General features: G+C 47.2%; 1 long non-coding RNA gene across 8 annotated transcripts in view; it reads left to right on the top strand.

Moving 5' to 3' along the window:
* The first annotated feature begins 1,261 nt into the window (after nucleotides 1-1,261).
* Nucleotides 1,262-23,247, top strand: part of LOC146812329 (uncharacterized) — a 431,626-nt gene continuing 409,640 nt past the window's right edge. For 6 of the 8 annotated variants that reach the window (XR_014965917.1, XR_014965914.1, XR_014965919.1 and 3 more), the window contains exons 1-2: nucleotides 1,262-1,354; nucleotides 22,049-22,147. This is a non-coding gene — a long non-coding RNA (uncharacterized LOC146812329). Of the gene's footprint in view, nucleotides 1,360-1,389; nucleotides 1,495-22,048; nucleotides 22,148-23,247 lie in introns of those variants that run through there. The other 2 variants (XR_014965915.1, XR_014965918.1) reach the window with 2 other exon arrangements.

Genomic DNA, 23,247 nt, shown 5'->3' with positions numbered 1-23,247 from the left:
TCACCACTACCGAAGCCACACCCCACACAACAAAGACACACCAACAAATGCATTAACCTGTTCAGAGGCGAACCCATCTATGGTGCAGCAGATTCAGAGGCACCGCCCACTGAACCCAATGTATGGCTGTATTGTACAGCCTAGTGGTCGGTGGGTGGTTTGGTAGCATTTATATTTTTTGCTTACACAAGGACCCTAACTGCCTTGCTATAATCTTTAGTAGGTTTAGATGGGTCTGTCAGTAAGTTTGATTTTACGAGGCATTGGAAATTTATCACCAACGTAACTAGGTACGAGCAATCTAAAGCAGCAACCGCAACTATGTGCCATGCCAAAAATGAGAGAACAGAGTTAAGCAAAAACAACTCCACAAAGTCAAGCAAGCAGATAAAACATACGCATGCTAAAGAAAGAAGAGAAATAAATCATCCACAGCACTGAGAACCAAAACTACTTTTTACGCAAACAAAAACTCACCAAACGAATGAACTCACAAGCCCACATCCACTTCCTTTCAGCTGAATTACCAGTCCCGCCTGATCACCACCCCTCCCACAAAAAGAACCCCAATTTGTCCCAGGTGAGACCTATTCATTGTTCCTTAATGGAGACAGACGTGTAGCATCGAGCTTTAAAGAGATAGCGTCATATCCACGGCATCCAGGCGCTGCAGGTAAAATATGGGGTGGAGCGGGTGGTCACAGCAGGAACAGCCTAGATTGGGTGATAGCGTGGTTATCCTTTCACCGTGTTGGTGTTTGTGTATGGCTTGGTGGAGTGCATGGATTAGTTTCTGGGCGTCCAGAGCTGAGAAACTGTCAGTCTGGGGAGAACACATTCCACCTTGTCCCACGTAAGCGATGTTTACCGTACCGAGAGTTCTTTAAACGTGGTGCATTTTGGGAGTTGTAGTCTCTAGTCGCTTCGGTTTAGCCAATTGTGCTAGTGCTTTATTTCACAATTGTTTTGCAAAATCAAATGACACAGTTGCAAGGCACGATTCACGGTGGGTTGGAATCGTCCCGTGTCTTTTAAATCATATTTGGTCTTCCTGCATTCTAAACAACCGACTAAATGAAGCTCCTTGGATAATCCACTGGGCACTGCAGCAGCCCGTCACTAGCGTGAAGGAATCCTGCCTGGCACCCCAAACTTTGAGGCGCCCCTACAGTCTCGTGTAGAGCAGCGGTATGAGTAACCACACCCACTGTTAACTAGATGTCCCTCGAGGTGCCTGATGGGGTTGTCTCTTTAATTGGATGGATTCCGCTCTGTGCTCGAGCACCTTGGGAAGACCTACGAGAGCCAGCAAGATGGCGCGAGAAACAAGGACTACTGCACGCGAGCTCAACAGGTGAGGTCCTTCGAAAGGTGGCTGGCCGCGGCCCAGGCGTTTCGCGCAGCTCGGGCCAGCGCTGGATTCTTTTCCTTGAGGCCAGAGGACCGGGTCCAGTGCTTCTCCTGTGGGGCATTCTGAACTGTAGGATCTTTCGAGTAAGTGCCATTCAGGAGCACCAGATGTACATCACGTACTGCCCCTTTGTCAGGGGCGGGAAAGTGGGCAACATACCCAAGGCTGCTTAATTTGTGCCGGTGTTTTTCCGTGCTAAGCACCGGTACTTACTGTATAGGGTCGGTAATACAAACTGAACTTTATCTTTATGTGGTGTCATGGTTCGTCAGCTCGTCCCCAGATAGAACGTCCTCAGTCCAATGTGCACTGTAATATACCATGACAACGGATTCGCTGTACTTATGTCTAGTTGAACTACGAAATTATGTGAAAGTGTGAGAGCTAAGTAACCGGCATGCTTGCACTCTGGCAGGACGCTACTCGGCACCACACGTTTGATTAATGTCAGGGATGCTAATCCCAGTAATGCACAGGGACACTGTTGTGCATTAATAAATAGTCCTTGGCAAATGCTCGTATGAACCTTAAATTACCTAGGTTCGTATGAGCCTTAATAATACAGTACGTACCGGACACTAATGCACTCCAATGCAGGGAGCCATTAACATAATTGTTTTCAAGTTTCATGTCACGCCCCGCATCCTCTAGTGCGACTTCAGGAGTTACAGCCGCCGTTTAAACACAGATCATGCCCCGAGTAACGTGATTAACGCAATTCTGGCTCTCAAGCAGTGCAGAGACTCCCGGCGGAACCAAGGTAAAGTGTGCCTCGGTTCTCATCTTCGTTTTGGTAGCGATGATTTGAACTGCCAGTGTGCAGGTCCTGGCAAAAGTATTTCGTCCAAGCCAGAGTTGGCAGTATTCACGAGGAGCGCCTTTGAGCAGCGCTAGCCAAAAAACTCCTCATTTTGTTTTTAAGAGCACGGGTGGTGACAGAACGCCTTTTGATTATCGCATTGGTAAAACCCTTAGTGAATGCACGAGAACTGGAGACTGAGATGTAAACTTGAGGCTATAGTTAGTGCGAGGGGCGGCTGGTGTATAGGGTCGAGATGGGCGTTGCCCGCCACCCTGCGGGGGTAAAAAAAAATGCGAGATGGAACACCGAGCAACTAGCAATATATTGTGCTGGCTGCTCGGTGAACAACCAATGTGCAAATCTGGGTATTCGGGCGAAGATTTCTTCAACCTAGTGCAAGAAAGCAGTGCAGTGACGACAAACTCAGGGGCGCAGCCTGTGTATCACTGCAGGAATAGTGTTTGAGTTTGGGCGTTAATCGCATGGCCCAGGGAGGAGTCGGAAACCCATGGAAGTAGGACAAAACTGGCCGGAGGTCGGGGGCAGGGAGAGCTCTCTGGGGATTAGCGTAGAGCATAAAGGTGACTGGTGCAGAACCCCCTAAAGGGCTTGGTGACCTCATTGGTAGGAGCAGAGCAAAACACCACTGGGGCCGAAACAGAGCCCGTAGAGTCAGCGCAAAGCTCTCTGGGGGGCAGTGCACGTCTCATGCGGCACAGTATTATTCTATGGGGGCAGGTAAACCTCTCGGGAAGCAGAGTAGTACTCTCGAGTGGTAGGAGCATGTCTCTTTAGGGTTCCGGCACAGCTGAAGTGGATTCATGACTGGCGTCTAAAGAGCATGGCCGGCTCTAGGGCGGACAGATGCTGAAGTGTGAGAGGATTCGAAAGGGCCTCAGAGTTGATTTCCGGGAGCGAGGAGCAATGCCTGAGAAGGGAAATGGGGCACGATACTGGTTTAGGTGAGGAGAGGCCCTAGGGATCAAGGGGCGAAAGAAAGGAAGAATGCCGCTGCCCGCGTCCCAAGCAGTGGGACATCAGCAGGGCAGCACTCTAGTGGCCGCCCGTCGGAGCCTTCCCCCCCTGCTGCCTCGCGCGTGAGGCTACGCCCACAAGGGTGATGACCCCCCAATAGTGTAGAGCTGGAGGCGGGCCGTTGGGGTCGGGGGGCGAGGCTTGCCCCCTCTACTTAGGAGGCCCTCTCGCCCAGTTCCTCCTCTGTTCCCTGCGCGCCGCTCCAGCCTGGACACGCGTTATTCGTCACCACGCCGCCGTTTTGAGTGTCTTGGGCGTTCTGGTCGTCCTGTCTGGCGTCGGGTTGTGCCTTCGTGTTAGTCCGGTGAGTGTTAATTGTCCCCTGTCCCCGAGCCTCACTGGCCTGGATGTTGCTGGGTTGCCTGGTGGGGCTCGGGAGGTGGGCAGAGGGGAGCGAGACGTATGCTGTGTAGGTGCAAGGCCGGGGGAGGGGTCTTTGTTGTGCAAGGTTTACATGCCGTTGGTCTCCAGTGCCGCAGCAGGAGTCGTAGCTCAGGTCTGGCGTGGGTCACACGTTTGTGTCCGTGGTCTGCCGTTGTTTTCATTCTTTGTCGCGGCTTTGAGGGGGATATATTGTGTGCCTAGCAGGCCCCGAGAGTAGTAGGGCATGGTGTGGGTGGTAGATGGCATGGGAACGATTCCAGGCCTCGCTTTCTCCGAATTTATTTTAAATGCTCTCGCCCCCCCCCCCCCCCAGAGAGTAGCCCTCTTTCTGTCCCGTCGTCGCCGAGGCCTAGAATGACGCCGAATGCAAGGGCCTCTCGGCGACCCTGCCTGTTGAACTCGTAGTGGGAGACAACGCTGCCATCGGCATGGTAGATGAAGAGGTCAGTTCGCACCCCCCCATGACATTTGACTGCGGAGGTGAGCGGTCGCTGCAAGAGGGGTGGGGGCCAGAGAAGTGGTACTGGTGCCGGGAGTGGTCCCGAAAGAGGCAGTCGTGGTGGCCTCACAAGAGCGGGCTCCAATCCCCCTGGTTCAGGTTCGCGCTACATGTACTTGGTATCCCCCTGCCCCGTGGGAGTGCATGCCTCGGTCCGGGTCTAGGGGGGGGCATCTCCCCTGGGCCTCCCATATTTGGCGTGGCCTGGTTGGCTTTAGTGGCCTATGCCACATGGTTCGAGCAAGGGTGCGTGTGGGCCTGGCTCCCCGGGAGGCGAGTTTGGGGCTGGCGGTTGCAGCGCCGCCCCGACTGCGGAATATAGCTGAGCATGGCTAGGTGCTTTATGGCGGGCGGGTAGATTTCCACGGAGCCTCACCGGGGTGGGATGCGCTGGGGCATCGCATGGAGCTACACTACTGTTCTAAATTCGATGGTTGGGCAATTGGCTCCGGGAACAGCATTCTATCTCCCCGTGCCTACGGAAAAGATTCTGCCCCGATTGGGTCCGTGTGCCACGCAATAGACTGTGGCTACGTGATGCTTTTGAAGCCGCAAGTCTAGTGGTTGTAGTTTCTCTTCTGGCGTGGGGGGGAGTTTCGCTTGGCCAGGAAGGGATCGATGTGCATAGCCGCCGTGGGTTTCCGGTTGCGCAGTTGCAGATTTTCGGAATCCATGGTGGTTTCGTGTGCTAGCTCAGTCTCGCAGGGAAAATGTTTAATAATACTGATGTTGTTCTTATGATTGGTTCTTCGCTTCACATGATTTGTAATCAGATTTTACTTGATGACTATAAGTTTTGGAGTTCAGTGTGTTTCTCTTGTGCTTCACGAAGTTGCTTATATCATCTTTAAGAATATGGCAGCCATTTCATAATGTTCATTGTGTATATATTTGGACGTTATACCACATTTGAATTATATACGTGAAATAACAGGAAACGATTGCAACTGAAACAAAATCGTTATGTTGTCCTTTAATGTGTTTTTGGCTTAGCCTAAACTAGGCCTCAGCTATGCCTCGTTCCATCTTTAAAAATGTGGCAGCCATTTCATAATGTTCATTGTGTTTATATTTCTCGCTTGGCCAGCACGCAGCAAAAATGTGCATTGTTTGTTAATGGTATACTGTTGAGGAAAAACTACAGAGGAAGCCTGTTTGCACTTTCATGGCTCTTCCTGCTCTTTCGCTTCGCCCCTTACAATTGTGGTTGTTTTGAAAGCGATTGCCAGCGGTGTGTGATGTTGTCACGGGCCGATGTGAATCTCTGGGTTACTAGCGTTGGTGCGTCCCAGGGCGGTTCGGCGGAGTCGCACTCTATACATGGTGGTCGGGCCCGTGTATGAATCGGGGAGGGGGATGTGGAGCTCTGGCTAGCCTGCCGACTGTGGGGCTGGGTGCCGGAGTTCGAGTCTCGGGGTCGCTTCCGCTTCTTTTGATTCTGTGCTCATGTGAGGCGCTCCGCTGCCTTCGGGTCGAGTTCGCGCTGTATGGGTGCGCAGCGGTTTCGGTCATTGTGCGCCGATGATGCCTGCTTTCGCCGTGGGCCACTGTGCTTCAGGGTGGCTAGTGCGGAGAGTGGTGTGCCGGCTGCAGAGAACGTGTGCAGAACGGATTGCAGAGTGCGTATGATTTAAATAGGTCAGCCGGTTCGTAGGTTCAAAAGAGGCATCCTTTGTTCCTTGCAGGATATATCTGACAGCCCTGATAGTCAACAGTGCGCTCGAACGCTCATCCTAGCGCTGGGAATGGGAAAGAGTCTCGGGAATGACGCTGAGCATCCTGTGATCCTGCAAATCACCCTATCTGCCCCTGCCTAACACGGGCTGGCATTTGCAAGGCAATAGGTCTCGCTTTTTCCCCGGAGCCGGCGGCGAATCGGCGCCTGGTGGCCCTGACGGGTGATTGTTCGCGCTTTACAGGTGGAGTTTCGTGTTTGTGCGTGGCGCCGCTACACGAGGGCAGTTTGTCTCGTTTGTTGTGCCCAGTTGTCTGCACACCGTCTCGCCGGCAGCCCCGTGGCCATAAGCCGTTGGGGGGGGGGGGGGGGGCCTCACAGTCGGTGCTTGGGGCCAAAAAATGAAAGGTGGCTGAACTGCCCGCATTCACAGAACAAGGAACCTGGGCCCTACGTGCAGCAACGGATATGTATGCCCCTGGTCCCATCTATGCACGAAGTTATCCCCCATGGAAATAATAGACGTTTTAGTGTTCTGGCAGCCTTGATAGGTGCAGAAGGTAGACCATCCAGGAGGGAACTTTGAAATATGGGAATCTGGGTTGCAGCGATCCTCTAGCCCCAAACCTTGGTGGCCACACAGCGGAGGCCCAGCCTACTTAGAACTCCATTCTCCGGTCTAGACTCTGGGCGTGCGGCCTAACAGCCTATCTGCATTGGGTAAGCCCAGCACATTGCTAGTGAGTTGAAGCCTACTAAGGCAGGTGTCTTGGAAATACTTGCAATTAGGCACTCGTATCATGAAACTTCCTACATTGATAAATATGAGTGGTTAAATTGTAAGGCATTGACCTTCATGTAAACCGATTACTATGTTTAGAATAAATAAAATCACACAAACACCAAAGTACCAGACTGACCCTAACAATAATACAAACCTAAGCAACAATGGCACAGCCGATATGCCTGGCGAGCATTCAGTTTGTATCCTAACTACAACACGTAAAAGGCAGAGAAAATAAAGCAATAACGATTGGTCACTCTAGTTGATGCATCTATGGGGAAAACAAGAGTGTGAGGATATATTGTACTTTGGAGATGTTAAGCAGTCCCTGATACTTTCAATGAAAGCATTCACTTGGAGGTGGAATAATCCACCGAGCAGCCAGTAACATGATGTGAGTAACGCTGCTCTGGGGAACCAACATTTTATCCCATTTCGAATTTCAAAGCAGGGGAGGTCAATGAACATATTGGCCTTGAGCATATAGCATAATCAATTCACCCGTCCACCCGTATTTATTCGTAATTCCTTCCGTGTGAACCCCTCAACATATATTTTCTCGTGTTTGGAAATGGGGGACATATTTACTTTCTAAATTTCAGACTGTCACAACTCCTACAACAAATGCCGCTTCTCAAATAAGTTTACTTACTCTAGATGTGTTTTAAACACAAGTGGCGCTAGGAAAACCCATAACATCTAATCACATATAAGCGTGTTTTCATTACGTAGGAAATGCAATCAAACACCTCTGGTGTGATGCCTCAAGACAACTGTAGATTTGCATAAGAAGAGAGAAGTCTCAGCGCCTTATCAATATGCAGGGATTCTGGGAAAATCACTTAATCTCCCCGTGCCTAATAAGAAAAGAGTGTGTCCCTGGTGTAGCGTTAGTTGGTGCGCAGGTAAAGGGTGCAAACACTCAATACCTTGCTGGTCGTGCAGCACTACCATACACTTAACATTTTTTACCTTGATGGCTGTTTTCATTCCTGAAAGCCGTGAACCAGATGCCACCTTCACTATTCACACTATCTCCCCCCTAGCTTTCCTCCGATTCCTGTCTGCATGTTGAACATGCATGTCTTAGATATTGCGAACGTACCCCTTGCCAGCCACCCGCGATTTTATTAAGGAAGTAGGCCTGGCTGATGGTGGATGAGATAGTCACATGAGATCGGGTATTGGTTAAAATGTTTGGTCTCGGAATACGGATTTATTATTGTGAGTTCCACGCTTAGGTCAGGAGATGCTGCTGCCTTTCATATTTAGCCTTGCTATTCGGAAACAGCTGGTGTAATGTTCAGCCTAGTCTATACAGGACAGTCAGCAGCCTGAGCTGTTTTAAGACAAGCGGAGGGTCTGGGTTGGAGTCATGCAAACCATCCGTAAAGTCATTCTCACGAAGTGACGAACCTTGTGTGTCCCGAGTGGGGCAACAGGACAAGGGAGGGGATGTATATATATGTGTATATATATATATAAATATATATATGTGTTATCATGGTAGCAGGAGTACAAATGACAAAGGTATTTAGTAAGCTGGATGGATAAGCTTCAGGGATAAGGCCATGACCTTTCTGGAAGGGGCATTCTTCTTCGACCTGTGTCAAACTGGGAAAGGAAGGAAGGAGGGCTGGATAACTCTTTATTCTACCTGCGGTGGCACGTCTTGCCAGGAGTGATTGGCAAAGGTTTTGCCTTCAGCCAGCCTAGGTTAACACCCATCCCTCCGAGCTAATTGTTCATGGTGGTATTGGGCCGCATTTACACAGCGCAGTATTTGGCCCCTGGGGTTGTCAGTGTCGTGAATTACTAAAATTCCCTGAACTGAAGGTGTGGCCGGGTTTTACACGAGCAGAAGTTTGAGAGTGCAAGCCTCCACCTAGGGGGTGGTTGGCTGAATCTGATGAACTACTTCAAACGGTTCACAGCACTGCACGTGGGAGAGTGGCAATGCCCTGTGCATACTTCACCCAGACACCACAGAATGTATGTCAATTACCTGTGCATACTTCAACCAGACACCCGGGAATGGCATGCCCTCATCTACATGGTAATAATTGAGAGAGCAGGGAGCGACCATACCCCTTGAATATTGCACTTAAACTTTCTAGTAATGAAAAGGGCTTATCACCTTCTGAAACAAGCATGACCAGAGATGTGCTGCTCTCCACTGACATTTGACAGGTTAATGGACAAGGCTAGCGGAAAAGCCAGATGTATTGTCATGATTTAAGGTGGACGTGACCGAGGTACTGGCAAGATAGAGACACTGCCAATTATGGGTTAGGAACGAAATGATAACTGGGGCTCACAACAAATTATTTGATAGAAATGAGAAGTTTCCTTTTCAAGCCACGATGTCGGTGCCACGACTTACCTACAGCACTGCAACACCGGTGTAACAAGGACTGTAGGCAAAGATATTAACTACTTTCAGCAGCAATAGAGTCCAAAGCTAGCTGCTATTCAACAAGCAAGGAATTGGATACGCTGTCCCAGTGGAGAGTAAGAAAAGAGTGGGATAACAGCGGGACTAGTATAAGACTCTATCGTCCAATTTAAGGTAACTTAATTTGCAAGTAGAGAGGCTAAAACCGGGAGATGTTGCTAAGATATGGGCCAGTTTGTAGTAAACAATAGACTAATACGATGTGAAAGGAAGCAATTTTAGGTAACCGTGATGTCAGCTTGTGTTTATATACGTAGGTGAAGTGGTTAACTCACACGTTACCTTCACCCTGCTTATGGTGCTGTAGCTGTTGGGAACACAATTCCGTGCCAGGTGGCACCTAATTTGGCCAATTGAAAAATCTTAATGGGATTGCAGGTCCATAAGCGCCTATTTCACCAATGCCTTGTTACCGATGCCATATTTTCCAGCCCGAGAATCAGATTTAGGTGTTACTCTTCTCGCCCAGCCTTTCTGTGGAGCCAGGGAGGGGGGGAAACGTTCACAAATTTGGGTCCTCGAGCTGAGCGATGTACCTTCGGCAGCTCAGTCAGTCATATTGGCTTTATCCGGAGTCATGAAAGAAGAATACGTCCATTTAGCAGTTACATAAAAATCTTCTGTCCTGCTAAAGAAATCATGCAATCCCCCGCAGCAGCAGCTGCTATTCAGGTACCATGACGCTATCTATACATCACCTTTGTAGACAAAGCGGAAAACAACACCTTAGTGCTAGGATATGAAGGGAATCGATGGATTGACGAATTCAGCTATGGTTTAGTTCTGGCTCCATATGTAGGTGCTAGATCTTCCCATAATTACGTTAGGAAGATCTGCAGTGGCATCGCTAAGAAGGCTAGTAACTCCAGTCACGCCTAAGCTGAGCGGCATTGGGGCCAAGAGTCATTTGTTGTTAGTCTGCCCTGGGCTTCTGAGTAATGTTGCAACTTAATGCCGTATATTTACGGTTACAGAACAGGACCCATTATTTAGCCCACTAAAAGCTGGCTCGCAGGGACGGGCACCTATAAACAGCGAAGGGAGGAAGGGGTGCTCTGGCAGCGACGGTAGCCTCCCCAGAGCTGTGGCGGAGTTACAGGGCGATCTGGATGCAGACGGGTACAGTAAGGGTACCTCTGCGACAGGCGGTACAGTAAGGGTGCCCGAGCCAAGGCCCAGGAGCCGAAGGGGGTTCTGGGAAGACCGCGACGGCGCCCCGTTAGTCCTTCGGGCGGTTGGGGGGCCTGACCAACCGGGGGTGTGCCACAACACGCTCCGCCCCTGTCGGAAGGGGCGGGAGTAGGAGACAGATCACGTGACCCAGTGGATGATCTGTAAATAATTATGTGCCACACTGCCGGGCATCGACCCACCGTGTGTGCTGGCTCACCAGGCGGGCGGAGCAGCAAGGGGCTGCCTGCCCTGGATCGCCCGTAAGATAACCCAATTTTATTATCATACTATGTTGTATGAAATAAACCTGCAGCAGTTCTTCACCCACAAATAAAGTGTCAGTGTAATCATTGGGTGACGTCTGTGTATGCGTGTTGACTGAAGCGGATGACGGTGTGGTCACTATGCCGCTGCCCGCGTCCCAAGCAGTGGGACATCAGCAGGGCAGCACTCTAGTGGCTGCCCGTCGGAGCCTTCCCCCCCTGCAGCCTCGCGCGCGAGGCTACGCCCACAAGGGTGATGACCCCCCAATAGTGTAGAGCTGGAGGCGGGCCGTTGGGGTCGGGGGGCGAGGCTTGCCCCCTCTACTTAGGAGGCCCTCTCGCCCAGTTCCTCCTCCTGTTCCCTGCGCGCCGCTCCAGCCTGGACACGCGTTATCCCACCCTTTCCACTTACCCCACGTGTCAGGCACAGCGCATTATTGGAATGTTTTAATGTTTTCTTTTGCGTTGCAGGCGGAGTTACAGGGCGATCTGGATGCAGACGGGTACAGTAAGGGTACCTCTGCGATAGGCGGTACAGTAAGGGTACCCCTGTCCGGCACAGTAAGGGTGCCCGAGCCAAGGTCCAGGAGCCGAAGGGGGTTCTGGGAAGACCGCGACGGCGCCCCGTTAGTCCTTCGGGCGGTTGGGGGGCCTCACCAACCGGGGGTGTGCCACAACACGCTCCGCCCCTGTCGGAAGGGGCGGGAGTAGGAGACAGATCACGTGACCCAGTGGATGATCTGTAAATAATTATGTGCCACACTGCCGGGCATCGACCCACCGTGTGTGCTGGCTCACCAGGCGGGCGGAGCAGCAAGGGGCTGCCTGCCCTGGATCGCCCGTAAGATAACCCAATTTTATTATCATACTATGTTGTATGAAATAAACCTGCAGCAGTTCTTCACCCACAAATAAAGTGTCAGTGTAATCATTGGGTGACGTCTGTGTATGCGTGTTGACTGAAGCGAATGACGGTGTGGTCACTATGTGAACAGGGGAAAGAATTCTCCACGTTTCCCAGCCAGTGCAGTGTGAATTAGGCACTTGTTGCTGAGTCCGTGTGGAACTTCAAGGTAACAGTCTTGCCCCCGCCACCCACGCCCTTAAAGCCAGCTCCTAAAGCAGGCTGGCTCAGCCTTTCATCCTTCCTAAAATAAAATGACTCTTCAGAGTTTACCAATTTGAATGCGTTTTATTGATAGCAATGTGAAAGTGCAATGGCAAGCCCCTATAAAAGAGCTATGTTATTAGGACGTTCCCCACGCCCAAACTTTCTAAATTGCCCTCTTCTCTAACACCCTGAACCTCTACATTTTACACATTAACATCGTCCACATCTCGACTACCACCAGACACTCCCAGGCTCCTCCGTTTACAACTTTCTCTCAGGCAGATAACCGGCACAACACAGGCAGAAGGATCACACAAAACAGGCAGCTACAGGCACTGAACAGAAAGGCGGTCCGCTGAGCAGGCAGGTAACGGGCACTGAGCAATCCTGCAGCTGGCAGATACAACAAGCGCATCGTAGCATGTCACGGGCACGACCACAAGCGGCTACAGAGCAGGCAGTTAACAGACACACTGCAGAGAGATGGAAGGTGCCTTAAGCCGGTCAATTAAGGAACAGCACAAAAATGTCACAGGTAGAGAGTAGACATGCACCCAACCAACTGCGACCAGTGCCAGGGCACCGGGTGCTGATTTTGGGGGGCACCCTTTGTGCAACTGTATTATAGGTAGAAAAACACCTGCTGCTTTCATCTGGCTTCTGCCTGTCTGCCTTCCTCCGCCCAGGATCTGGCGTCATGGCCAGAGCTGCTGTCTAGGGAACTAGGTTTGGGTCTCGGCGTCGGCGCAAAATACTGTGATTCTGGGCAAATCACTTAATCACCCCATACCTACAAACAACGTGTGTGAGTGTGATCTCATGTGATGTAAACGGTGCTCATGTAAAGTGCTCTGCCTTCATGTCGGCTTCATGCTATGTAGAAAAACTGCAGAAACATGCACTTAAAGATAAGAACAAAGCCTTAACATTAGGAAAGACAAGGAGATGCCCATTTACTGGCTGATTTATGCAAAGTGAAACAAGAAAACTTGGATAAATCACTGCTTCCCAGTGTAAATTGTGGTATCTTGCGCAAATATGTGATGTCACTAAAGCTATGCTTCCTCACACTTGTGCTTTAAAATGCTATATTTGGATCCCTTTTTTTTCAAAAATATGTGGCGTAAAAGCCACCATTTCAATCTATTGTTTCAAAATTCCCCCCGCACCCTTTTGTACTTTGGGCTCGCTCGCTCTTTCTACTCGGGTACAAAACGTTTCGCCTCACCACTTTGAAAATCCACCAGCCGCCACTGGAGTGCGTATTATACATTAGACCATTCCCACTTCCCTTAATGAGAAAGTACTATACCTGTGCCTTTAACACTGCAATGTTGCTTGCCAAAAGAGTGGATAGACATCAGGTAAATGTCTCTTCAAGGCATGTGATAAATAACGGGTCTGAGTACAAGAGACACACTTGTTTGTTTCTAACGCTTTTTAATCCCTACAAGTAAGGTTAATTCTCAGGTTATATATATATATATTATGCCTGCTGCAAAGAACGTGTACCGTGCAGATGACAGAACATTATTTCATGTGCAGTGCTCAGTGGGTTGCTGCTTTTGTCACAGAGATCCTTTTGTTACTGTGCTGTTCCTAAGTTACAATCATAATCTAGCACTTGGAGCTATGAACTGCTATCAAAGCGCTAGATGCAAACAGCATGGTACAGGTTAGAAAGTTATGTTTTTCCCCAGTCTTTGATTATCCTAATTTTACAAAAAAGGGTTTGTTTGGGTAAAAAATAAATTGTTGGTAAAGTCAACCCTAACCACTGTGTTACGTTGCAGAAGTTGTATTCGTCGTTTAAGCCAAATTATTCCAAAATAGTGCTTTAAATGCACGTTTTCATTCATTTTTTTCAACATTTTCTCAGGAACGGCGGGTGGGGGCACCTTCTATCAAAACCTTACTTGAGGAAGGCTCCCTTGCTGCAATTTAGATTGGGTATTACATCTGGCTTTCAGCAGTGCCAATTGAGGATGTGGGTGGATCCACTGCAGTAAGTGAGTAGAGGAAGTGAGTGAAGCCGGGGGAAGTGGGGGTGGCCTCCTAAACAAAATTGAGCACCTGGACTTAATAATTTACAAATGAAGCCAGTGGGTCGAAGTCCAGACCCGAGGGGTGGACCTCAGAGTATGGACCCAGAGGTCTCCAGATTAAACAAGGCAGTGCGTCCAGACATGGCACGCAAATGGAAGCAGGAGTACTCTTTCTGCGGCTGGCCAAAGGACAAGGTGGGGCCGAGGGAACTCGCCAGGGCTGGCTTTTATTAAATTGATGAGTGCAGATACTACAGAGACCATGTCTTAAGCATCGTGTTGTGCCACTTTGTTTTTTTTAGGGCTAGAATTGAATTAATGTGCCCTTTACTTCAAGGTGGCTACACAGTTTTGTGCTGCTGTTTTATTGCATGCAACGTGTAAAGGGGCAAGAGCCAGTCACTCTCCTATGACCTACGGTCACCACCTGGCCTTCATCTAGACTTCCGGCTCTTGAAGAACCCTGTGAAACAACTGGATTTATAAATTTACCAATGATTGAAGTGCAAACCTAGTCCGGCGTGGTTCTCGTTGGATTCAACTTGTCAAGATGCACACTTTGAATCATGTAATCCCTGCCGCTCTTTCCTAATGCATCCAGAGAAAGTACACAACACTTGGTGACAAAGTACATTTCAGTAAAAAAAATCTATGTACAAAAGATCAAAAACCTTCATACTAACAAAAGACCATATTCTTCATACCAATAAAGAGTTTGAAATTACGCACCCCTTCTAAGTAGCAAGGTGACAACTTTTTGAAAAATACAAAAATGAGAAGTGATGCAATCTCCTACCCTACTTTTTTATTTCTCACTGTTATTTACACGCAACAGCACTAATCTCCTCTGGACCTCTAAAGAGTCAACAAACATTTTTTTTTTCTTTCTTATACACTATCACAGCCCTCTGTCGACAGGAGAATTTTGCTTGGCCTTTCTCCCCCTCCCCCCTCCTCCCCAGCGTAGTTTTGTCACTAGCACTCGGTTTCCACAATGCCACCTCACCTTCCTTATACCTTGTTTTTGTCTGCTGGTTCTTCATGATCATACCTCTCAATATCCTAAGTCCTTGAATTATGTCCCTTCCTCCTGTCCAAACGTGAAGAGGAAAATCTTGAACCAGGCATCCTTCCCTGCCAGTAATAACAAGCATTTGCAATGCAATATGTCTCGCTTTAATGATAGTTTGAGGTATTGGCGTTGCAAATAATAATGCAACGTCAATAGCTCATACTTTCAGTAATGCGAGACCTAGTGCATTGCAAATGCTCGCGTAGTGAGCCAGGAACCAGCATTGTATGTCTCAGTGCAGTACCTCAAGCTGCTCCTAGAGGTCCCTAGTGAGCAAGGCACCAGCACTGCATGTCTATGTGCAGTACCGCAAGCTGTTCCTAGAGGTCCCTATTGAGCATCATAAACTACCTAAGCGAAACAGTACACAACTGCTTGAAATATGAGCAATTATATGTTTAAAGTCGTACGGCTGTGGCAACATCAATGGACAGCTGAGGATCCGCTATAACAAAACAAGCTCACCCATGTTCAGGTAAAAGAAAAGCATGTCTGCCATTATCCCATTGGAGGCGGCCGTGCTGCTTAAATAAAAAAACAAACCATTGTGTGAGAGAGAGAGCGTGTCCTGCCTGCAATAGCAGGCAGAAGAAAGGCAATTAAGAAAATAGTGCTCCCACGCTCTAATTACAGCATACGTGTAACAAGTGAAGTAAAGGGGCCAGTCCTCATTGGAGGTTACAAATGAAGACAAGGCGGTACTACGGAGGGCCTAACAAGCATATTAACCAATCTGAAGCCAGCATTTCTGAAGAACATAACACAAGCCAATGACAAATATGGGTGTAGAGTGGGCAGGGCTACAAGTACATACTGTAATACAGCATGCCTCGCAGAGTAGCTCATACGCACTGACTCCACCTAAATAGGAAACGTGCCTGCAGCCATATTAGGAGCTGTATGGTGAGTGTACAACAACTTTTAAAGCTTAATTCATTTTCCTCCTTTGGATCTTTTGCCTACTACCTGTGATCATGAGATTCATTCTGTCCATTAAACGGTTGTCCTGTGGAGTATACACATGTTCTAAAAAAAAAAAAAAGTACTAATTTCTTCAGAAAACAAATTGTGCCCCATTGGTGCTAATAGCATTAGGCATACCTTTTCTATTTTCTTCCTTGATAAATACAACTATATTACCGTAGTGAGTCTCAAGATTCTTAACTACTACTGTGAGAAGCTGGCCTGGTATAGGATTTCCACTAAGGTAAGTGGGCACCTTGCACCAGTCCAGAAAACATTTATAGTGATTTAAGAGGTCTCAAACATCCTTAGAAAGCTATTCAAGTGGTAGCTGTGGAGAGTAGCCTTCAGGCTTAGTCTTGAAGGAGTGTAAAGCAGCTTGTTTTACTAAAATGCAATCTTATAGTATAGATTAAATGAAAAATAGCCACATAAAGTATTTATAAAAATATGTATTTATTATACAAGACTATCTAGCATGTTGCAGTATATCCTACATGGAGATAGGCACAAAGCACACAATACTTTAGCAAAGAAATCAAAGTAAATAGCACTAATGTACTGCGGGGGGGGGGAATACCAAACCATATACTAAGAAAGTGGTATAAGAACTAGGGGTGGGCGTAATTTGTGTAAGGTACCTACGCGGAGAGGCACGGAGATGGAACCAATCTCCGCATAGTTCCATTACGTGCCGCCCGCCTCCCGCCCGCAGTATTAATTAACTTTAAAAAGCACATTTCAATTAGCCTTACCTTATCGGCGGCGTCCCTGGGTTTCCATCCGTCTCCATCGCGTCGTCTTCTGGGAACTGCGCATACGCTGGAGCCCGCGCATGCGCATTCCTGGCGAGGAATGCGCATGCAAGTCACGGTTGGAATTTTGAAGATAAGGGACCCTTCCCAGTGGACCCTGAAGATACCCCATGGAAGACAGAAGGTAGGAGAGCCACCCCACCCGTGGATACCGTGGTACTAAAGTTAACTATCCCAAGGAAGTAAGGTGCATAGGTGTGAAGAGGCATCAGAAACCGCCGTCGAACCCAATGGAGGATTTCAGGAAAATTCTGCTGCTGGAAGAGGCAAAAGTGTTCGGAGGAATCAAAACATGGATTCTTGAAGAGAAGTACCTGAAAGCAGAGGACAGTGTATATGTGACTCAGAGGTGAGCAGGAAACTTGGAAGATGGATGCCCTCCGATGTCGGCTGCTTAAGGAAAGATGATGGCTAACTTGACTCTGCAGCTGCAGGGACCAGGCGATGCTGATGATGACCAGAACCCGGATATGAGCTGTCTTATGAAGGATGTAGAGTGCTGAAGGATTGCTGTCTGGCGGGAGCACCAACAAGCCTTGGCAATTGCAGCCCACGCGGGAAGTGAAGAAGGTGTACGGGTGGGACCAGCAAGGTCCAGGAGATTAATCACAAGCAGGGGAGTCAGGGTAGACCCCAAGCAATCAAGGGAGCCCAAGGATAACAAAGGTGACCCTCAAATGGACCTACAGGCCGAAGGCACAGGAGTTCGCTAGAGGACCTCGGCAGCTCACAAAAAGGTGCAGGCCACTATGCACCCGATGCAGTGTGGCTGAAGATTCTGGTGACTGGATGTTCTCGAGGTTGGGGCTACTTGGAGCCCAAAGATCTTCTTGCAAAGATGTCAACAAGCCTTTGCAACTGCAAAGGGGACACTGTACACAGGGGTTCAGTTATTGCACCCCCCTACAAGGACTACTGGCCGCAAACTTGGCAAGAGGATAGAACAGGCCTCAGAAGCTGAGGAAAACTACCACCTGTGTTGCAGAGCCCACAGAGGCCAGAGGAGCTCAGGATCTGCAGACTGGTCATCTTCGTTGCGGTGCCTGCAAATGCAGGGGAGTGACTCCTTCACTCCAAGGGAGATTACTTTGGATGTCCTTGATGCTTCACAGGCCTTGGAAGGTTCTTGTATGATGCACAGGCACAGACAATGCAGCAGACTGGAGGGAGACAAAGTCAGGCCCAAATGAAGTCCAGCAAAGTCCAGAGAGCCCATACAGTAGAAGTGCAGTGGTTTCAGTTCTGAATCTTATCCTATGACAAATCTAGGGAACTACACCCAGGTAAGCCCCTCATTACCCTAAGGAGAGGGTTGGGAAGATTCAGTGCACCCTCCCAGAGGAGGGTCTGGATGGAGGGAGGTTACTCCCATATCCTTTGTCTAGTTACGCACCAGAGCGGGAGCCAACTGCTCCCAGGACTGGTTTAAACAGGATTATGCACAAGGACATCAAATGTGCCCTTCGTGCAGACTTTTAGGCACTGACAAGCACACCCACCCAGCCCTAATAGACTAAATCCTGTCTGGGAGGTGGTCACACCTCCCTGTGACAGGATACCTATTGTTCTGCCTTGCCCTGGTCGAGCTTGACTCAGCAGCAGGAGGGCAGAAATGTGTCTCTGGTCACCAGCAACCATTTTGTTCTGTCAGGGACTAGAAGGCTGGTACCGGGAATAGTGAGAACCTAACGGAAGGCTGTTTGAGCAATAATTCCTCACACTGTTTACGGTGTGGTCGTTTGATTCCAACATGTTTGATACCAAACATAAGATTCCTTGCAGCAGTTTTCGAGATGATCATCGCGCGATTACGTGGTGCCCCTCTATATAGTATCTCGCTGCTTCACTGCCAACCCAGGAGAATGGGGTCCCTAGGCTGCAGGGGTATCCGGCTCATGCAGGGGCACCCTCTCACTTAGAACCAAGCAACCTGCCCTCAGGATTGTAAAGGCCTGCTATTGGGGTGACTTATAGGTTTTAAGTGCAGTGACCCTTAGATATAGTAAACCTATATCTTTAAGTGGTGCATGCTTACTTACACAGGCTGCAATGGTAGGCCTGTAGATTCATTTTGAATGGTATCTCATGGGTGGCATAAGGCATGCCTCAGCTCATGGGAACCTTTGGGGTTCCTGTGCCCTGGGTACATGGGTACCTTATACTAGGGACTGACAAGGGTACCCCAGTATCCAATCTGGGGTGTGTCAAAGTACATAACACAACAGTTTAAAAACAAAGCAGATAGACTGGGGTCCTGTTTCCAGTCAGACTAGTTAAAACCAGCATCACAGCAAGCAGAAAGTGGGGGTAACCATAAGAAGTAGATCCTACTTTCCTATAACTACCAGCACCCATTTGGAACGGAAACCGCTCAACACAACTGCCGTTCCTTAGCTGGAAACAAATGAAAATGCTCTTTGACAACCTAATTTATTCCAAGGGACTACAACAAACTCGCTGGTGACAAAGGTGGGACGCAATTTATTTTAGATTTTTCAGCAGTGGCTCATTCGCAGACTTAAATCCATTATTCAACTGCGGCGTTCACCTTGGACCCCTAAAACATGTATGATCAGTTTTGGCGATATTCCTTCTCAAATGTCATGCATGTGGCAGGCTTAGAGGATTCACCCCCCTTCGCCCCCCCCCCTAATTCAGCAGGAGTTATTTTACCACCTCAAATAGTCTTCACATTATTTTGCTATCACTCCCAAAGTCAACCCATCTCAAATGTATTTTGTGGACAATGTTCTTCCATTTACCCTCCCCTTAATCTCTTGCTAGTGCTGTACTCTACTTATTTTTTTCATATTTTTGTCGTCCTCACCCAGAAAACATCTCATCACCCTAATTCTCACTCTCTTTATTTCCCAGAGATGGCATAGACAAACCATCTGCAACTTTATCATACAGTCCTCCCGCGTACACCACCAAAATCTATTCCTTGACCCTTCTGTCCATCAGGAAATGCTCAGCAGAAACGTTGGAGTACAATTGAATTAAGGGTTTGTAGTACAATTTAACTAAAGGTAAAACCACAAAAAAGAACTGTTTTGAACTCCCTAACTGCATGTAAGTAATTACATAAAGAATTAAACTTGTAACAACCACTGCACTACTGATCAACATGTGGCAAGACTACACCTAACCTTTTTTATACTTTAATCATTCATCAGCGTTATTTTTAATCCTAATTAACTTACTAAAGGTTGTGGCAGTAACTATATTCATGAATCTCAAAGCCTTTCTGAATATTTTGTCCAGTCAAACACAATCCCTTTCTTTTTCAAGCTATATAACCAGTTAACACTTGCAGAATTCCCACAAACCTTGGTAATACTCAGCAAGACCCCCAGAATGACCATCGTTTTGGGCACTGGCACCCAGACACTGCTTCTACCAACTTGAGGCTTGTTTTATACCTTCTCTTATGATGGGGCCTAAATCCATAGACCCCATGCTGAATTGGCATTTGTCTGCATTCCTTGTCGAGCCACAATTGCTGGTCCCCTTTAAAACCTGGCTATTACTGTATAATGTCCCTAAGCACTGCCACATTACTGTTTTTCCAGGACATAATGAATTATTTTCGGCAACACACAAACTGTTAAAACATGGTCGCTGATCAGGCTAAAATGAACACCACTCAAAGAAATCATAACCCCTTAAGAGGTGTTATGAACAAACCAAAGTGTTTGTGCTGTCCTCAAGCATCCCCTATTTTAGGCAGATGTCGACTCTATGCTAAAGGTGCTTGATCAGCATAGCCAATGTTACTGACATCAAGACTGTATAACTAAAATGTTATGCTGAGGTTGTGTAGATCTGCACACATTAAAATGCCTTGGTTGTGTGTTATGGGCACAAACATGCCCAATTTCCACGCTCTTGGAACTATTCCAACTGATCATGAAGAAGACTGAACATTGTTTTCCGTTGTACAACCAGCATTAATTTCAAGAGCTACTTTGTCTAGAGTTGTCACACATGACGCATTTGACTTTACCATTCATTGCACAGTTTCTGATACAATTTTGCAGACGTTATTTTTTTTTTTTAACTTTGCTTCATGACCAGACAGCTCATATTTGTTTTTACACACTGTTCAGTCAGCAATACCTGCAACCCTTCAGACTATGGTTATTTGATAGTATTTTTTATTAGGGGCTACTGGTGCAGCAAAGCAATTGATCCCTAATAAGAAAAATAATATCACACTTGAGCTTGGTTAATTGACAAATTACTCAAATGGACCGCAGTTTGTACACTGGGAAAGAAGGTCTCTTGAATACCGCACTTCTTCTCAGTCCAAAACATGATTGAAGTATTAAAATTGTTATCTTGGACATCATAGGTTCTCATTTACCCCCTGCTAGTACAGGGTGCTTTATGGCTACACTTGTCAACCCCTCTAAATTGTGTAGTAGAACATTGTTTCCTTGGAAGCAGTACGTCTTAGGTCAAGCCTGGGCAGCGTATCCGCGAGGCATGCTGTATTTGAGTATGGACTCGACGCTCCGGCCACTCTACAGCCATTTTTTCATTGGCTCGTGTCATTGTCCTTTGTAAATACTGGCTTCTGATTTGATCATAGGCTTGTTAGTCCCTCCTTAGTACCGACTTGTCTTTTTTTGTAACCTCCCATCAGGACTTGCACTTTTACTTCTGTTACACGGTATGTCTTATTTATTCTGTAAGCACTATTCTTTAATGTGTTTCTCCTACTTCAGGCACAACATGCTTTCCTGTGACATTCAGAGTGCCATGCTTGCTTTCACTTTTTAAGCCGCCCTGGACAATGGCGGCCGCATCTCTGAAATGAGATGGGTCTCGCATTAACAAGAGTTTGAGCTATTGGCATTGTAAAATCAATGCCTTTTCTTTGTGTTAATTATCAAAACAGATAAAAGGCACTGTCATTTACAATGCCAGTAGCTTAAACTCTCACAAATGCGAGACCAATTGCATTTTCAAAAGCTTGTCCCTAATGGCCACTAAGCAACAGTGATCTACCAGCTTCACATGGAAACATTCCTGGAGCTGGGTACTGCGACATGCTTGCTGCTACTATCTTAAACACTATTTGATTAAACAACTATGAGAGTTGTGTAAGCTAATACTTCAACACTGCATAACTTTGGATCAATATACAATCCTTCTTTAACGTACTTTCCATGGGCGTGTTTCATTAAATGTGTACAACTTTTTTTGAAGCAAGTCATTTGATAAAATAATAAAATTCCTATGAAAATCTTACTCCTATATCAATGTGCCCCAGGATTGGTCCTATGTATATTTGTTATCTTATTTTGTTAAAAGTATCTACTTTGAAATATAGAGACTGTTTCCATTTTTGACTCATCCAAGGTCCAATCACAAATAGTGTATCTGGTCCTTTGTCAGCCAATACCCCAATTTCTCTTAAGAACTTGGAGTGGTAGTATTGTGCTTTAAGCTACTGCCATTATGGAAAACATAGGTGGTTGGGAGTTTGTGGGCTGCTACCATGCGTTGGTTTATGGCTAAGCAGTTTCCTCTTTAACCACCATTGTCTTCTGCAGGTTACGATGACCGCCTAAGGTGTTTCTACTGCAGTACGGGATTAGTAACTGGAAGAGGCACTATGGCCCATTGAGGAGACATGGCCAAGATTTTCCCAGGTATGTGCACACAGTTCTGAGAGTGGAATGGCTGATCTTCCACTTCTGATACTTCACCCCTAGTGAAAAGAACAGAAATATTAAATTCTCAGAAAATATTGCACAAAAATCACTGTAATGTCTTTCCCAGAGTTCCCAAAAATTGATAAGATGAAGTGGGTAGAGGAACAGTGAGAGCTATAGTTAGCTTGAAAAGAGGTTAAGAAACTGATGGAAGATTACTTTCACAGGGGTTCGGACGAAAAGGTAGGACTCATTGACCAGCTACCTATACCTTAATACCGCTGGTGTACTTGAAGTTTAAAGGTTAGCAGAGAGGTGCCCCACTTTCCCAAAGGGACATTGAAGCTTCAACAATGTCAGAATTAGAACTGTAAATTCAAAACGACATAAAAAGCCATTGCAAAGAGGTTGGAGTTATTTTTGGGAAGGCATAGACCTCTCCCGCCACCCAAATTTTATTTCGGTATTTTATCTTAGTTCTCGACCAATTATATTCCAAGCTAGTCAGATATGTTGCCCATTAATTACCACTACCAGCTGTGATGGCTTGTTTTTATTGATGGGTGGAGGGCTTTGTTCTTGTCCTTTTAGTCCTGGCATCTTTGACATGGTTCTCCCCTACATTTTTGCCTTTTAATGCTCCTGTTTTTGGCGGCTCTATTTTAGGGAGCTCAGTATTTTGCGGTTCAGTATTTGTTGGCTCAGTATTTGGAAGCTAAATTTTTGGCAAGTAAGTTTTTGACAACTCCTCTTCTGGCGACTTAGTTTTTGGCTTACCCTGTATTTGTCTGCTTTTTATTGTGCATTTCTTTTTATCAGCATGTTGATGCGCTTATTGCTACTAACTGTACTTCTATTTTCTTAACAGAATACTGCTTTCCTGTCTGTTAAACAGGCATAGTCTGGTGATCCTGTCTAAAACTGTGGTGGGCGTAAAGACCTTGCTAACATTTATGTTTACTTTTGTTATGTTAGAGAATTTTGCCCACATTCTAAATCTGAATTTTATGACTCGATCTGTAAATTGAAGCCCACATATTGAACTGTGGGTTAAACTATCAGAAAATGCCGCTCAAAATACACTGCAATGCCCCAGG

Source organism: Triturus cristatus, chromosome 7 (assembly GCF_964204655.1).
Source record: "Triturus cristatus chromosome 7, aTriCri1.1, whole genome shotgun sequence".
Taxonomy (NCBI): domain Eukaryota; kingdom Metazoa; phylum Chordata; class Amphibia; order Caudata; family Salamandridae; genus Triturus; species Triturus cristatus.
The sequence above is the reverse complement of the archived record's forward strand: the minus strand, read 5'-3'. Positions and strand labels throughout refer to the sequence as shown.